General features: G+C 49.0%; 1 protein-coding gene across 11 annotated transcripts in view; it reads right to left on the minus strand.

Moving 5' to 3' along the window:
• The window catches only part of SYT2 (synaptotagmin 2), a 120,278-nt gene that overhangs the window by 17,253 nt on the left and 88,522 nt on the right, over positions 1-14,503 (minus strand). Inside the window, exon 1 of one of the 11 annotated variants that reach the window (XM_074033115.1) lies at positions 13,270-13,577. The exons of the other annotated variants lie outside the window; for them this stretch is intronic. The gene's annotated coding sequence lies outside the window, so the exon portion shown is untranslated. Of the gene's footprint in view, positions 1-13,269; positions 13,578-14,503 lie in introns of those variants that run through there. 11 annotated transcript variants of the gene reach the window in all.

The raw sequence follows: 14,503 nt of genomic DNA on the forward strand, positions 1-14,503 counted from the left end.
ACTTCTAGTGACCTGCACATTGATGCAATGTAGGTTCATTCACCAAGCATTTATTAAACTCTTACTACATGCCATGCTGAAATAGCCTTGACCCCAAAACTGGTCTTGAAGTGAAAAACCAAGGTCCACTGGACACTTCACCTCTGGGGGCAAAGAGATGGGTCTGGTCTGGCAGGAACTGCAAGTAGCCACACCAGGGGATCAAGATCTGTGTCCAGAGCCTTCCGCCGTGTCCATCTCCCCTCACTTCTACCACACTGTGAAGGCCTCTGTGGCCTTTTTTTTTTAAAAAAAAAAAAAAAAAAAAAAAAAAAAAACAGCTTTATTGAGATGTAATTCATATATCTTATAAGTCACCCATTAAAGTATACAGTTCAGTGCATTTTATTGTATTCACAGAATGGTGGAACAATTAGCACAATCTAAGTTAAAACATTTTCACCACCTCAAAAAGACACCCAGTCCCATTAGCAGTCACTCTCCATTCCCATCCTCTTCCCAGCTCCAGCAACCACTAATCTACTTTCTGACTCTATAGATTTGTCTATCCTAAACATTTCCTATCGATGGAATTATAAAATATGTGGTCTTTGTGACTGGCTTCTTTCATTTAGTATGATATTTTCAAGGTTCATCCATGTTGTAGTATCAGTATCTCATTCCCTTTTTATTGCCACATAATATTCCATTGTGTAGGTAGAACAGTTTTTTTTTTTTTTTTTTTTTTTTTTTTTTGACAGGGTCTCACTCTGTCACCCAGGCTGGAGTGCAGTGGTACAACCATGGCTTACTATAGCCTTCACCTGCAGGGCTCAAGTGATCCTCCCACCTCAGCTTCCTGAGTAGCTGGAACTACAGGTGCATGCCATCACACCAGGCTAATTTTTGAATTTTTTGTAGATATGGAGTCTCCCTATATTGCCCAGGCTGGTCTCGAGCTCCTGGACTCAAGCAGTCCTCCCACTTCAGCCTCCTGAAACATTGGCATTACAGGCATGAGCCACTGCACCTTGCCTAGAACATATTTTATATTTATCCATTCATCAATTTATAAACATTTGGGTTATTTCCACTTTGGGCTATTTTATAACTAAATATAGCTAATAATATCCCACTTGCAAGATATTATGAATAATGCTGCTAAGAACATCCATGTATAAGTTTTTGCGTGGACATATGTTTTCATTTCTCTTGGGTATATACGTAGGTATGGAATTGCTGGTTCATAACTATGTTTGACATTTTAAGGTGCTGGCACCAATTTGTGTTCCCACCAGCAATGTATGAGGGTTCCAAGCTCTCCACATCCCAGACAACACTTGTTATTATGTCTTTTTGTTTATAGTAATCCTAGTGGAGGTGAAGTGGCATTTCATTGTAGTTTTGATTTGCATTTCCCTGATGACTAATGATGTTGCATATCTTTTCATGTGGTTATGGGCCCTTTGTATGTCTTCCATGGAGAAATACCTATTCAAATCCTTTGGTCATCTTAAAATATTTTGTCTTTTTATTATTGAGTTGTAAGAATTTTTATATATTCTGCATACCAGTTCCTTGTTGAACATATACTTTGCAAACATTTTCTCCCATTCTGGGGTTATATTTTCATTTTGTGTGTGTGGTGGTTTTTTGTTGTTGTTTTTGAGATGGAGTTTCACTCTTGTTGCCCAGGCTAGAGTGCAATGGCACAATCTCAGTTCACTGCGACCTCCGCCTCCCAGGTTCAAGCGATTCTCCTGCCTCAGCCTCCCAAGTAGCTGGGATTATTATAGGTGCTTACCACCATGCCTGGCTAATTTGTGTATTTTTAGTAGAGACAGGGTTTCACCATGTTGGCCAGGCTGGTCTCAAACTCCTGACCTCAGTTGATCTGGCCTCCTTGGCCTCCCAAAGTGCTGGGATGACAGGCATGAGCCACTGTGCCCTGTCATATTTTCAGTTTTTAATGATGTCCTTTGAAGCAAAAAGGTTTTCAATTTTGATGATGTCCAATTTAGCTATTTCTTTTGTTGCCATATTTTTGGTGCTATATATAAGAAACCATCACTAAATCTAAGGGCACTAAGATTTACTCCTATGTTTTCTTATGGGAGTTGTATAGTTTTAGCTCTCACATTCAAGTCTACAATCTACTTATTTTTTGATACAGGGTCTCACTCTGTCACCCAGGCTGAAGTGCGGTGGCATGATCATGGCTCACTGCAGCCATGGCCTCCTGAGCTCAAGTGATCCTCCAGCCTCAGCCTCCTGAGTAGCTAGGACTATAGCCATGTGCCATTACACCTGGCTAATTTTTAATTTTCTTCTAGAAATTAGGTTCCACTATGTTTCTACAATCCACTTTGAATATGGCATAAGGAAGGGGTTCACATTTATTCATTTGTATGTGGATATCCATTTGGTATAGTAACATTTGTTGAAAAGACTATTCTTTCCTCCATCCAATTGTCTTAGTTCCCTTGTAAAATATCAACTGACCATAAATATGAGGGTTTATTTCTGGACTCTCAATTCTATCTGTATGTCTAACCTCATGGCAATACCACACTGGTTTTATTTTTTATTACTTTTTTTAATAGCACTTGCCTACTCTTGACCATACTGTCTTGATTACTGTAGCTTTGTAGTAAGTTTTGAAATCAGGTAGAATGGGTCTTCCAACTTTTTTTTTTTTTTTTTTTTTTTTTTTAAAGCCAAGGTCTCACTTTGTCACCCAGGCCAGAGTACAGTGGCGTGAACATGGCTCACTGCAGCCTTGACCTCCCGGGCTCAGTTGATCCTCCCACCTCAGCCTTCTGAGTAGCTGGGACTACAGCCCCATGCTGCCACAACTGGCTAATTTTTGTATTTTTGTAGAGACGGAGTTTCACCATGCTGCCCAGGCTGGTCTCCAACTTCTGGGCTCATGCAATCTACTTGGCCTCCCAAAATGCTGGTACTACAGGCATGAACTACTGCACCAGGCCTTGTTCTTCCTTAATCAGGATTGTTTTGGCTATTCTGGGTTCCTTGCATTTCCATATGAATTTTAGGACCAGCTTGTTAATTTCTACAAAATAGCTGGAATTTTGATAGGTATTGTGTTGAATCTGTAGATCAGCTCAGGGATATCAACAATATTGAGTTTTACATTATTTTTCCACTTATTTAGACCTTTAATTTCTTTCAAGATTGTTTTGTAGTTTTCAACATACAAATCTTACACTTCTTTTGTTCCTCGGTATCTTATTCTTTTTGATGTCATTATCAATGGAATTGTTTTCTTAATTTCACTTTCAGATTGTTCACTGCTAGTGTATAGAAATATAATAGATTTTCGTAGCTCAGTTTTGTACCCTGCCACATTGCCGAACTCTCTTTTGTTTTTGTTTTTGTTTTTGAGACAGAGTCTTGCTCTATCGCCCAGGCTGGAGAGCAGTGGTGTGATCTCGGCTCACTGCAACTTCCGCCTCCTGGGCTCCAGCAATTCTCATGCCTCAGTCTCTCGAGTAGCTGTGATTATAGGTGTGTGCCACCATGTCCGGCTAATTTTTGCATTTTTAGTAGAGATGGGGTTCCACCATGTTGGCCAGGCTGGTCTTGAACTCCTAACCTCAGGTGATCCACCTGCCTCCACCTCCCAAAGTGCTGGGATTACAGGCATGAGGCACTGCGTTCAGCCAGAAATCATTTGTTCTAATAATTTGTGTGTGTGTGTGCGTGTGTGTGTGTGCATGTGTGTGTGTGTTGGTGGATTCCTTAGGATTTTCTATATATAGAATCATGCAAATGAAGATAGTTTCCCATTTTCTTTTTCTTCCCTAATTGCCGTGGCTAGAACTTCCAGTCCACTGTTGAACAGAAGTGGTGACGGTGGGAATTCTTGTCTTTTTCCTGATCTTTGGGGGAAAATCTTTCAATCTTTCTCCATTTAATATAATGTTAGCTGTGGGCTTTTTGTAGATGCCATTTATCAGGTTGAGCCTAGCTCCTCCATTCTACCCTTGCCCCTGGATTGCAATCCTCCTCCCCTTTCTGCAGACAGCTCCCCATAGCCGGTGCACAGTCCCTACAGCACCCCACCCTCTCACTCTCCACTGTGGGGCGGGCAGGAGGCAGCACAGGCTGGGGGAAGAGGCTGAATGTAGTCCCAAGAATGCCAACCACTTGTCATTTGACTCCAAATAAATCCCTTTGTGAAACTTGATTTCCTTAATATAAAATTGTGGAAAATAATACCTACTTTTCAGAACTGCTGTGAAAAGTTTAAAAACAAATTTGGTTGTGTCTGGCACATAGAGAGCATTCAATAAATGTGGGTTGGATGTGAATCTGAGAAGTGTTCACTGAACCCTGTCTGAGGCACCTGGAAGTGGCCTTGGCACAGTACAGGGACCCAAGGTTCATGGCGGATGCGGGCTTTCTCTCTAAGACTGACCATCCAGAAATGGTCCTGTAGCAAAGTAAAGCTGCTTGGGAGTGAAGTAAACCTGCCAGGAATGAAGATGCTGAATGCTCCAGAGGTTCAGGGAACCTGCAGGCCAGGAATGAAGGGGGAGAACTGCATCTCAGGAGTGTTGGAGTCCAAGAAAAGGAGATTAGACCTCCCCCTATACCCAGCAGGGACCACTGAAGGGTGCTGAGCAGTTGTAAGTGGGGGTTTGTAAAGTTAGCTCCATGGGGAGTGGAGCAGGGAGGCTGGTTCCACAGACCAGAAATGGTAAGGATCTGCACTAGGGTGGGAAGGTAGGGAATGGAGTAGAGAGAACAGATGTGAGAGACACATGCATGCATTCATTCATTCACTCACTCACTCACTCACTCAAGTATTTATTGAGCTCATATCATGCTTCCCTCATGGAACTTACCATGCACTTCACATAAGTGCATATAAAATTGTAATTATGAGAAGTGCAGGAAAGGAGAGCCATCTGGTGGTGGTGAGCATCTATAATGGGGCATACCTGAACTAATCTGGGAAAGCAAAAGTGCTTTCTTGAAAAATTGATGAGTGAACTGAGATCTGAAGGGTGAGTATTTATCCAGGTAAAGAGCAGATGCAAGGGCGGCCTAGGCAGAGAGCACAGCCTGTGCAAAGGCCCAGAGGTGGGATGCAGTGTGGTGAGTCCAAAGCCTGAGAGAAGGCCAGGGCAGCTGGAGTGGATGGAGGATGGTTCAGGGTGAGGTTGGCAGGCCAGGCAGGGCAGGGCAGGATCAGGAGCACCATAGGCTGCATCAAGGAGTTTTGTCTTTCCCAAAGAGGAATGAGAAGCTGTGGGAGGCCTTTAAGGGTGGGGGCAGGGGTAACATGTACAAATGTATATTTTGAAAGTTTCACTTTGGCTGTAGTGAGTAAAAAGACTAGGATGGAGCATAACTCCAGAGGAAAGGGGGGAAAGGGTTGAAAACAACCAATAACAAATGTCTTATCATCCCTGAGCTCTTATGACAGACAGACAGTGTTCCCGGGGAATCCACCAGAGGAAAATGACTTAGAGCTTCAGAGAGGGAATGTGGGGAGTCCATGAAGCAGCAGATTGGAGGCTTTTCCAGACTCCAACACAACCAGGAAGCTATAGCTGCCCAGACAGCAAGGGAATAGAAGATGCCTGAGAAGGAGCCTCTTGGTCAAAGGTAGGCATGGCCAGTGGGCCCAGAGAGTGGATGGGGTGGATTCAGGGCCCACCTCTCAATTATGCACCCAGTACATGGCACCAGGTGCTGGGACCAGAAGCCTTGGGGCCATCCTCCCATCCATGTGGGGTCACCCCCCACATCCCAGGTGTCTGCAAATTCATCAACAACCCACAATGCTTTCCAAACCTGGCCACTTTCCACCCTCTACCTGGAGTACCACAGTAGCCTCCTATCTGGAAGCTTCCACTCCCCTCCACTCAGCCTGATCTCCACACTGCAGCCAGACTGATCTATTTTAAACCCTCCTGTGGCTTCTTGTCACATTTAGAGTAAGATCCCTGCCTGGCCTGGCCCCTGGCTGGCTCCCACAGGCATTTCCTGTCCCTGCTGTCAGTCACTCAGTTCCTGCCATGCTGGCCTCTTGCCACCAGCCACAAACCCACCAAACAGACCCCCATCCCCCAGCCTCGGTACTTACTCTCCCTCAGCCTAGAATACTGTTCCTGGAGAAATCTCCCTGACCTCCCCGGGACACCATCACCCCTCTAGTCTTCTTTTCCCACCATGGTCCGTGGTGCCTACAACTTCTTCCCAATTCCCTACACTCCCTTGGCATTTTTGTGGTACTCGCCTGGCAAAGTGCCAGCCCAGGAGAAATCCCACTGACAGCTTTCTCCTTCTCCATGGCTACCCCCAACTGTTGAGCCCCCTGGTGAGATCCGCCTACAGTACGAGGGCAGCCCGTGTCCCATCAGCCCTCAGGATCACCCAGGCCCTCTGCATTGCACAGAAACTGCGGGAAACGCCTCCCCACCAGCTTTGCCTCCTCCTCCAGTCTCCGCAGGCCTGTGGCTCCTTCACACCCCTCCTCTCTCTTTGCTGTTATTTTAAGGAAAAATAGAAGTGAGAAATCTCTCAAAATGTCCCAACCTCGGGTCAAACCACAGACCTTTCCTCCTGACCCCTTCTCAGTCGAGGGCTTTTCCTCTGGTTAAGCCAGTTCCCACTCCTGCGCAGGAGCCCTCCTGACTTCTCAGGAAGTCTTTTCCATCCCCGCCGTTTCTTGTGCCTGACACTTCCCCCTTCCCTCGGCTGAGGCTGGATCAGTCCAGTTTATCACATTACCCACCAAAAATGAGCCTCACCTGCTACCTTGTTCTTCCCTTCCCTTTGTGACCACGCACACTTGCACACACATACACATATGCACACACACATACACACGTGTGCATACACACATACACACGTGTGCACACACACACGCACACATGGTCCCCCTTTCTTCACGTTCACCTGACTCGTCAGCCCCTCCGTTGTGGCTTCTGCCCCATCCCTCTGCTGAAGTAGTTCTTTGTAAAGTCAGGATGAGGACCACAAGGTCACTAAACCCAGGGCACATTTTCATTTTCCTTGAGCTGGACCCCTGAGCTGTGGTCACCAGCTGGCCACTGCCTGCTTTCGTCATAACTGTGACTACTCCTCCTTCTGTTGCCTCAGGCTTGCTCTTGAGGTCCTTCAAGGTCCTCCTCAGCTATGGTGTCTCCCTGTGTGGTTCCTTCCGCACCCTGGCATCAGTGCCATCCTCTTCTGTCAGAGTCAAACCACTTCTGAGCTCCAGGCCCACAGGTCAATCAGCCCCCAACATAGCCGCCTGATCTCCTGAGTCTCCTCTTGCTCACCTCCAGTCAGTTCCATATTTGCCACCAAGGCAATCTTCATAAAATGCAAAGCTGGTCATGTCACCATAATGAAAAGCCACCCAAGGGAGACAGGCCAAAAGCCCTAGCATGGCCTACAGCCCCTCATGCTCTCCATCCAGCAGCACCTCGGCTTTCCCTCCCTGGGTTGCTAACACCAGCCCACACTCCTTGTTTCCCCTCATACACTGTATTACCCTCCTCGGGGCCTTTGCACATGCTGTGCCCCCTTCACGGAGCCAAAGCCTGTGATACAGTTTGGATCTGTGTCCCTGCCCAAATCTCATGTCAAATTGTAACCCCTCATGTTGGAGGTGGGGCCTGGTGAGAGGTGATTGGATCACAGGGTCAGATCTAGTGATAGTGAGTTCTCATAAGATCTGGTCATTTAAAAGTGTGTAGCGCCCCCCAAACCCCGCTCCCCTGCCTCTTCTTCCTGCTCTGGCCATGTGAAGGGCTGGCTCCCTCTTCACCTTCTCCCATGATTGTAAGCTTCCTGAGGCCTCTCCAGAAGCCAAGCAGATGCCAGCATCATGCTTCCTGTACAGCCTGTGGAACTTCGAGCCAATTAAACTTCTTTTCTTTATAAATTACCCAGTCTTGTTTCTTTATAGCAGTGCAAGATCAGACTAATACAGTCTACACATCTTTCTCAGCTCAAACAGCACTTCCAAGGACGCCTTCCTCCCCACACCCATGGCTCCCTCCTCCCCTACCCTGCATCAAGGCCCCAACCACCTGCTTTCCCGGCTCTCCATTCTCATCCCCATGGTACTCATGCAGCTTGTGACTGTATAAGCAGCCACCTCATTTGTCTTGCTCACTGTTGTCACTCTAGTGCAGGCATTGGCCAACAGTGGTCCAGGTGCTAAATCCAGTCCCACACCTAATTTTTGTAAATAAAATTTTGTTGGGACACTCACTTGTTTATGCATTTTTTTTTGTTCATTTGTTGTTGTTGTTGAGACCGAGTCTCGCTCTGTCTGCCAGGCTGGAGTGCAGTGGCACAATCTTGGCTCACTGCAACCTCTGCCTCCCGGGTTCAAGTGATTCTCCTGCCTCAGTCTCCCAAGTAGCTGGATTACAGGTGCCCACCACCATGCCCAACTAATTTGTTGTAGTTTCGTAGAGATGGGGTTTCACCATGTTGGCCAGGCTGGTCTCGAACTCCTGACCTCAAGTAATCTGCCCATTCAATAAATATGTGGGTCTGTAAATGATCAAGCAAGACAGACTTTGAGATTGGGTCACATTATGTCATTTCACAGAAGACACTGAATTCTGTGGGGAAGTGGCCTTCCCAGGGTACCCCCGGCAGTACAGGCTGGCTCTGGGCCCAGGGCTCTTTCCACAAACCATGTTAAGACTCATTTGTCATCAGGCTATATCCAGGAACACACACCCAAGCATAGATTGGGAAGGAACCAAGGCCTGGTGTGAAAGAGAGTGTGTGTGTGTACAGTGAAACCCCAAAGCTGGCATGGGAAGTGGGGGCATTGCACACAGCTCTGGGAACTGCCCACCCTTCCTCTCCTCTTGCAGCAGGCCTGGGACCATAGAGAGTCAGACATACCCCCTTCTGAGCCATTTCACCTCAGGTGGTTTCTTTCACCTCTCTGAGTGTCAGACTTTTTAACTATTGGAACGCAGCTTTTATTCCTAAACCCTCGAGGTGAGGCTGGGATTAAATGAGATGTTGCATGGGTAGTGACCACATGTCCTTCAGTCTGCCCAGCCTACAGTCTGGGCAGCATGTAGAGAACCACTGCTTATTTTTCCAAGGCTGCCCTTGGGTTGCATTTCATTTTCCCTGGAAGACACTCCAGTAGCTGAGAGACCAAGATTCCCTTGGCAGACTCTCCTTCTGATGTGACCCCTTACCGCCTGGCTCTGCTGTCCCTTCTAGAGTCAGAGGAGAAAAAAAAAAAGAAAACAGCAAGAGCCCGTTCATACCCCACATGCCACCTGAGACTCCTGGAGGCCCAGAGAAGTGAAGCCAGTTGTCCAAGGTCGCACAGGCATTTGGTGGAGGAAGAATCTAAGTTCCTGGACCCCCAGTCCAGTGCTTCCTTCCACAGCCCAGCAGCCTCCTCCGCCTCCAGGACTATTTCCCCCACTCTAGGAGGCAGAGCTCCCGTGGCTGGGGAGGAATGGCAGCGAGAACGGTGTGAGGGAGAGCCAAATCCTCAGGGACTCACAGCTGCCCCGGCTCCTGCATGGCTGGGAGCTGCAGTCCTGGGGAAAGCAGCCAGCTGGAAGACTTGAGGATGATAAATGGATCAGGGTGCCAGGGCTCCCAGGACAGAGTGAACTCCTCTGCCTGGTCAGAATCACCCAAGCAGGAAAGCATGAAATGGCGCCATTAGGTGAAGGCTGCAGCTGTCCGGGGAGGGAGGCTGGGGGTGGGGAGAGATGCCTGCTCCCAGCCTGCTGGGCCACAGGTCAAGGTCTGAAGAGGGAGGGGCCTGGGAGGCCCCATCAAGGGAGAAGACATACAAGGGAAGGGACTGAGGAAGGGTCGCTCAGGCTTGGCCTGCATCAAGACCCCCTGGGGAGTTTGTTAAAATGCAGACCCTCTGCCATTGCACCCTGTCCCCCAGAGCCTAACACAGAAAATTCAGTGGACTGGAATGTGCCCAGGGATCTGCATTATAACAAGCACCCCCATTTCCTCTGATGCAGGTGATCTGGGCACCACACTTTGAAAACATGAGGTTCTAAGTAATTAAGAAAGATTTGCCAGAGAGGTCAAAGTCCAAGCCCAGTTGCTGGAAGTAAAATAAGCCTCAAAGGCACTGCGGACCTGGAGGGCATCAGGGCAGAGCGGGCAGGAAGACACTGGTGGCAACAACAGGTTCAATCACCATAGCTCTCTTTGGTGAGGACAGAGATGTTCTCATCTAACCCACCGCGGGGGAGGGCACGATTACCACCATCATTTCAAAGGCAAATTCTGCTCAGACAGGTAGTAAGTGACCTGCCCAAGGTCACACAGTTGGTCAGAGTAAAGATCCAGGTCTAAATTTGACTGAGGCCAGGTCTCCTGCTCAGGAGCAAGGTAGGGGGCCCAGTCCTCAGGGAAAGCTCAGGAAGGGGGAGTCTCCAATAGTGGGAAATGATGCTGGAAAAACAGGGGTAGACCAGAAGCAAGGCCACTAAACAGAATCCACACAGGAATTCCCTTCTCCCCCTGGTCCACTGGCCGCTGTCCTGTCTGCCCAGGATGGCCACTTGGCCCCTGTGACGGTGTCAGTCCCAAGCACTCAGGCCTTTCCAAGTGGCCCCAGGGTTGGGAGCAATGGGTCCAGGAGGAACCATGCTTGGCATGCATGTCCCTGCACAGACCCTAGAACACACTGGGGTCTCGGGGTACTAGTTAACTGCCTCTGGTCCCCTTTGCTAGGGAGAACAGCCACATTTGGCCTGGGGTAGGAGAGGAGTTGGGGAGCAGGTGACAACCTGGTTGGCTTATCCTTTATCTTATCCTTTTTTTCTATCATGTAGAGAGCTGTCAGGGCAGAAAGCAGGACTTCAGGTGAGTATCAAGAAGAATGCTCTCAACAGAGCCTAGGGATACACCGGGATGGGGAGTCAGGGGGAAGGGGCTGCCATCTCTCCCTCCATTATGAGCCCTCTTATTACAAGCAGAAACAACATTTCTGAAGGCTCTTTTTCCCTTAACTCCAAGGGCCCAGATGTGCTCAGAGCTCAGCCGCAGTTCTTGTACCTAAACTAAAGGGAGACTTGATTGACAATCAAGTTGAGTAGGAGGGAAGGGGAGCTAGGCTGGAGGAGGAAGGTGGGGTGAGACGACCTCGCACACTCACACTCACACTCTCAGTAATTCTGGGATGTTCTGCTTTGAGGGTCTTCATTCTGCCCATGGTCAGCCCATGTGGGAGAATCACAGAAGGCCCAGATGCCCCAGAGCTTCACTCTGTGTGGGCGAACAGGGAATGATCTCCAAGGGAGATAGTGAAAGAATCGGCATGAAGGGGAGTGAGCATGGTACCTGCGTAAAAGGGTGAGGGAGAAGTATATGTACGATTGTATGCTTCTATATTCACAGCACAGCTCTGGAAAGGTGCATAAGGAATTCATGACATTAGTTGTAGTTGCTTCTGGGGAGGGGAGTTGGGAAAGGAGGAACTAGAAAATATTTCACTGGGTATCTTTCTGTATCTTTAAAATTTTGAATCCCATGAAAATCTGCCCGTCTCTTCCACCCTCTGGTACTTCAGAACCCTGGAGCTGGATCCTCAGCCTTGCGAAGGAGAAAACAAATGAGGGGGTTTGTGTATTTTTAAATTTATTTTATTTTATTTTTTTGAGACAGCGTCTCACTCTGTTGCTCAGGCTGGAATACAGGGGCGTGATCATAGCTCACTGCAGCCTTCAAACTCCTGGGCCCAAGCAATCCTCCCACCTCAGCCTCCCAAGGAGCTAGGACCACACACGTGCGCCACCATGCCTGGCTACTTTTTAAAATTTTTTGTAGAGACAGGGTACCACTATGTTGCCCAGGCTGGTCTTGAACTCCTGGCCTCATACGATCTTGCTGTCCTAACCTCCCAAAGTGCTGGGATTATAGGCGTGAGCCACTGCATCCAGCCAAAAGAGAGAACAAACAAGTGGGTTTGTGTTGCTCACCCAGGAATCACCCAACCTGCTCCAGGTGGGAGGCATGCTGCAGGGAGAATGCCACCAGGACCTGCCCCCCTCACCCTCAGAGAATACCTGGGCTCTCACCTTGCCTCTCTTCTTCCCTACAAAAAGTCAGGAGACCAGAAGCCCTGCTCTCTCCTCTAGCAGGCTTCTGGGATCCCTTCGTGTGCCCCTAAATGAGACTGCCTCCAAAATGGGATCCTGATGCCACATCAAAGATGGGTAAGTTCGATCCTCACCCTCACCAAAAGTGTGTGTGTGTGCACGCGTGTACACACACACACACTCACCATCAACTGCCAACCCAAACCAATTAAATATGATCTGGGGACTAGGCACTTCTGTGGATTATCCCACTCAGTACTGGCCTCGATTAATACAGATAATGGAGATCTGACTGGATACAGCTTACAGTATTTAATCTTTCCTGGCATTGTATTTGCAGAAGCCAAAGTAATGAGATGGAAATAGGTTAACCAGCAAGACACTTCTCACCGAAGCTCGCAGGCTAAAAAGATCAATACTTAAGGAGAAATGTATGTCTTTATGTTTTGCACCAATGCTTCAGTCCAACGTTTGGTCCTGGGAGGCTGAGGATAAAGTTTTAATGAATTAATTTTCTAGCTCATTCTGAAAATAAATTACCCATTTCTTTGAGTTCCTTGTGTACAGAGGCCTGATGAGCCTTCTTGGTCAGTCCACGCACTCCTCCACTTTGGAGCAAGGTTGTCATTCCGCACGCACAGAAGCAGAGTCTGTTCTTGACTGGCCCTGGGGAAGCTAACAACTGCTGGGTTCCTGAGAGTTGGAACGTCCTTCTAGAGTCTAACTTCAATCTCTCCTGCTGCGTCAACACTCATTTTCCTTCCCTCGCATCTATGCTGAGATCAGCAATCCCAGGCCACCTGATGGGCGCCTCAGAATCCAATGGCTGAGGATTGAGCCCTTCCTGCACCAATCTTGGGCTGGCCTGTTAGCCTCCTTGTGCGTGTGCGGCTGTGTGTTAAGTGAGGGTTAAGCATCCCTGCCCTGCCTGCCTTAAGGACGGCTTCCATGATCAAAGGTGAAGGTTCCTGAATAAGGCTCTGCAAACCTGCAGCGTCTCACACCTGCCTCAGATTATTTCTCTCTGAACCTAGACCCCAGGCATGGATACCCTTAAATCACAGGCAAATATTAATAAATATTAATAAAACCCAGCCCGTGAGGGCAGAGGGACTCTTACAGACAACGCAGTCCACAGCCCCTTTTCAAAAACAAACCGAGGCCCCAAAGGGAGGTGGCTTACCTCCATCACACAAACAACACCGCTAAATGGTAGTGGAACTGCCTGCGTTGTCACTTCCTGGAATCCAGGCCTTTGTCATCCCTCAGGCCACGCCGCCAAGCCCTGACTCCATTTGATCCTTGGCTAACTCTTAGGGTGCAGGGGTAGCAGTGGTGAGGGGGCAGAGGGATGCCCTGGCCAGGCCAAGCCCCTCAGCACACCCTCTGCTCTGCCACCCCAGCCAGGATCACGACTTGAAACAGGACAGAGGAGTCCGCCATCCCCCTGGGAGAGGAGCTGGAGCCGGGCTCCCTGGAGAGGGAGTTAACACTGCAGCGAGGCGCACTCTAGCCAAGGCGGAGGAGTTGCTGAGTCACAGTCCAGCCGCCTGGCCAGCTCTGAAGGCCTGCGGGGGCCCCCAGCTGCTCCCAGCCCAGGGGGCTGCCTCTGGCCCCCAGACAGGCTGCCTTCCCACCTCCTTCACCAGAGACTCAGAATCTTGGGCCTCCAGGGTTCCCCACTCCCTAGCACCCCACATCTCCCAAACCCACAGGCAGCTGTCCTGGGGCAGAGGAGAGGGTCTTCCACTGGTTGGGTGTCAAGATGCTTGGGAGCAGGCTGGGAAGGGTGGGGGACCCCGAATGAGTGACTGAGTGTGGACAGATGGAGGTTTGGGGACCAGCAAGCCCTGGGCTGCCTGGTGTAGGATATGGAAACTGTGTGTCCGGGGGGGCTGCACCCGTGAGTCCCAGGAGGTCTGCTGTGCACATGCTCTGAGTGTGAGGGAGGACAGGTGGGACCGTGGGGGTCTGCCCGGGTCGTGCTCCCAAGAGAGGTGCTGAGCGCGTGGGCAACTGCCAGCCGGGGGAGCGCTCACCAGGGGAAAGGGGAGCTCTCTGTGGCTTAGCAGTGATGAACCCACACAATCAATGGATCCTCCGGCCACAGTGTGAGCAGCTCTGCCTCGTGTGAGACACAAAGCACCTTCCAGCACAGTCCCGATACCCTTCATGCCAGATGCACATCTTCAATTTCAGCTACAAACCATTACAAATTGATGCATTTTCTTTCTGATTAAATGTTACAAGGTTTGAACACACTAGCTCTGCCGAGCACCGCCCCTCTAAGGGATGGGGTTAGAGGTTTGGCACGAAAGCAAACTAGCCTTTTACTAGGAGTGCGTGAGTGTGGTTGTGTGTGTGTGATGTGTGCATACGTGGTGTGTGCATGTGTGTGGTGGGTAGCGGTGTATGTG

Source organism: Macaca fascicularis, chromosome 1 (genome assembly GCF_037993035.2).
Source record: "Macaca fascicularis isolate 582-1 chromosome 1, T2T-MFA8v1.1".
Classification (NCBI taxonomy): domain Eukaryota; kingdom Metazoa; phylum Chordata; class Mammalia; order Primates; family Cercopithecidae; genus Macaca; species Macaca fascicularis.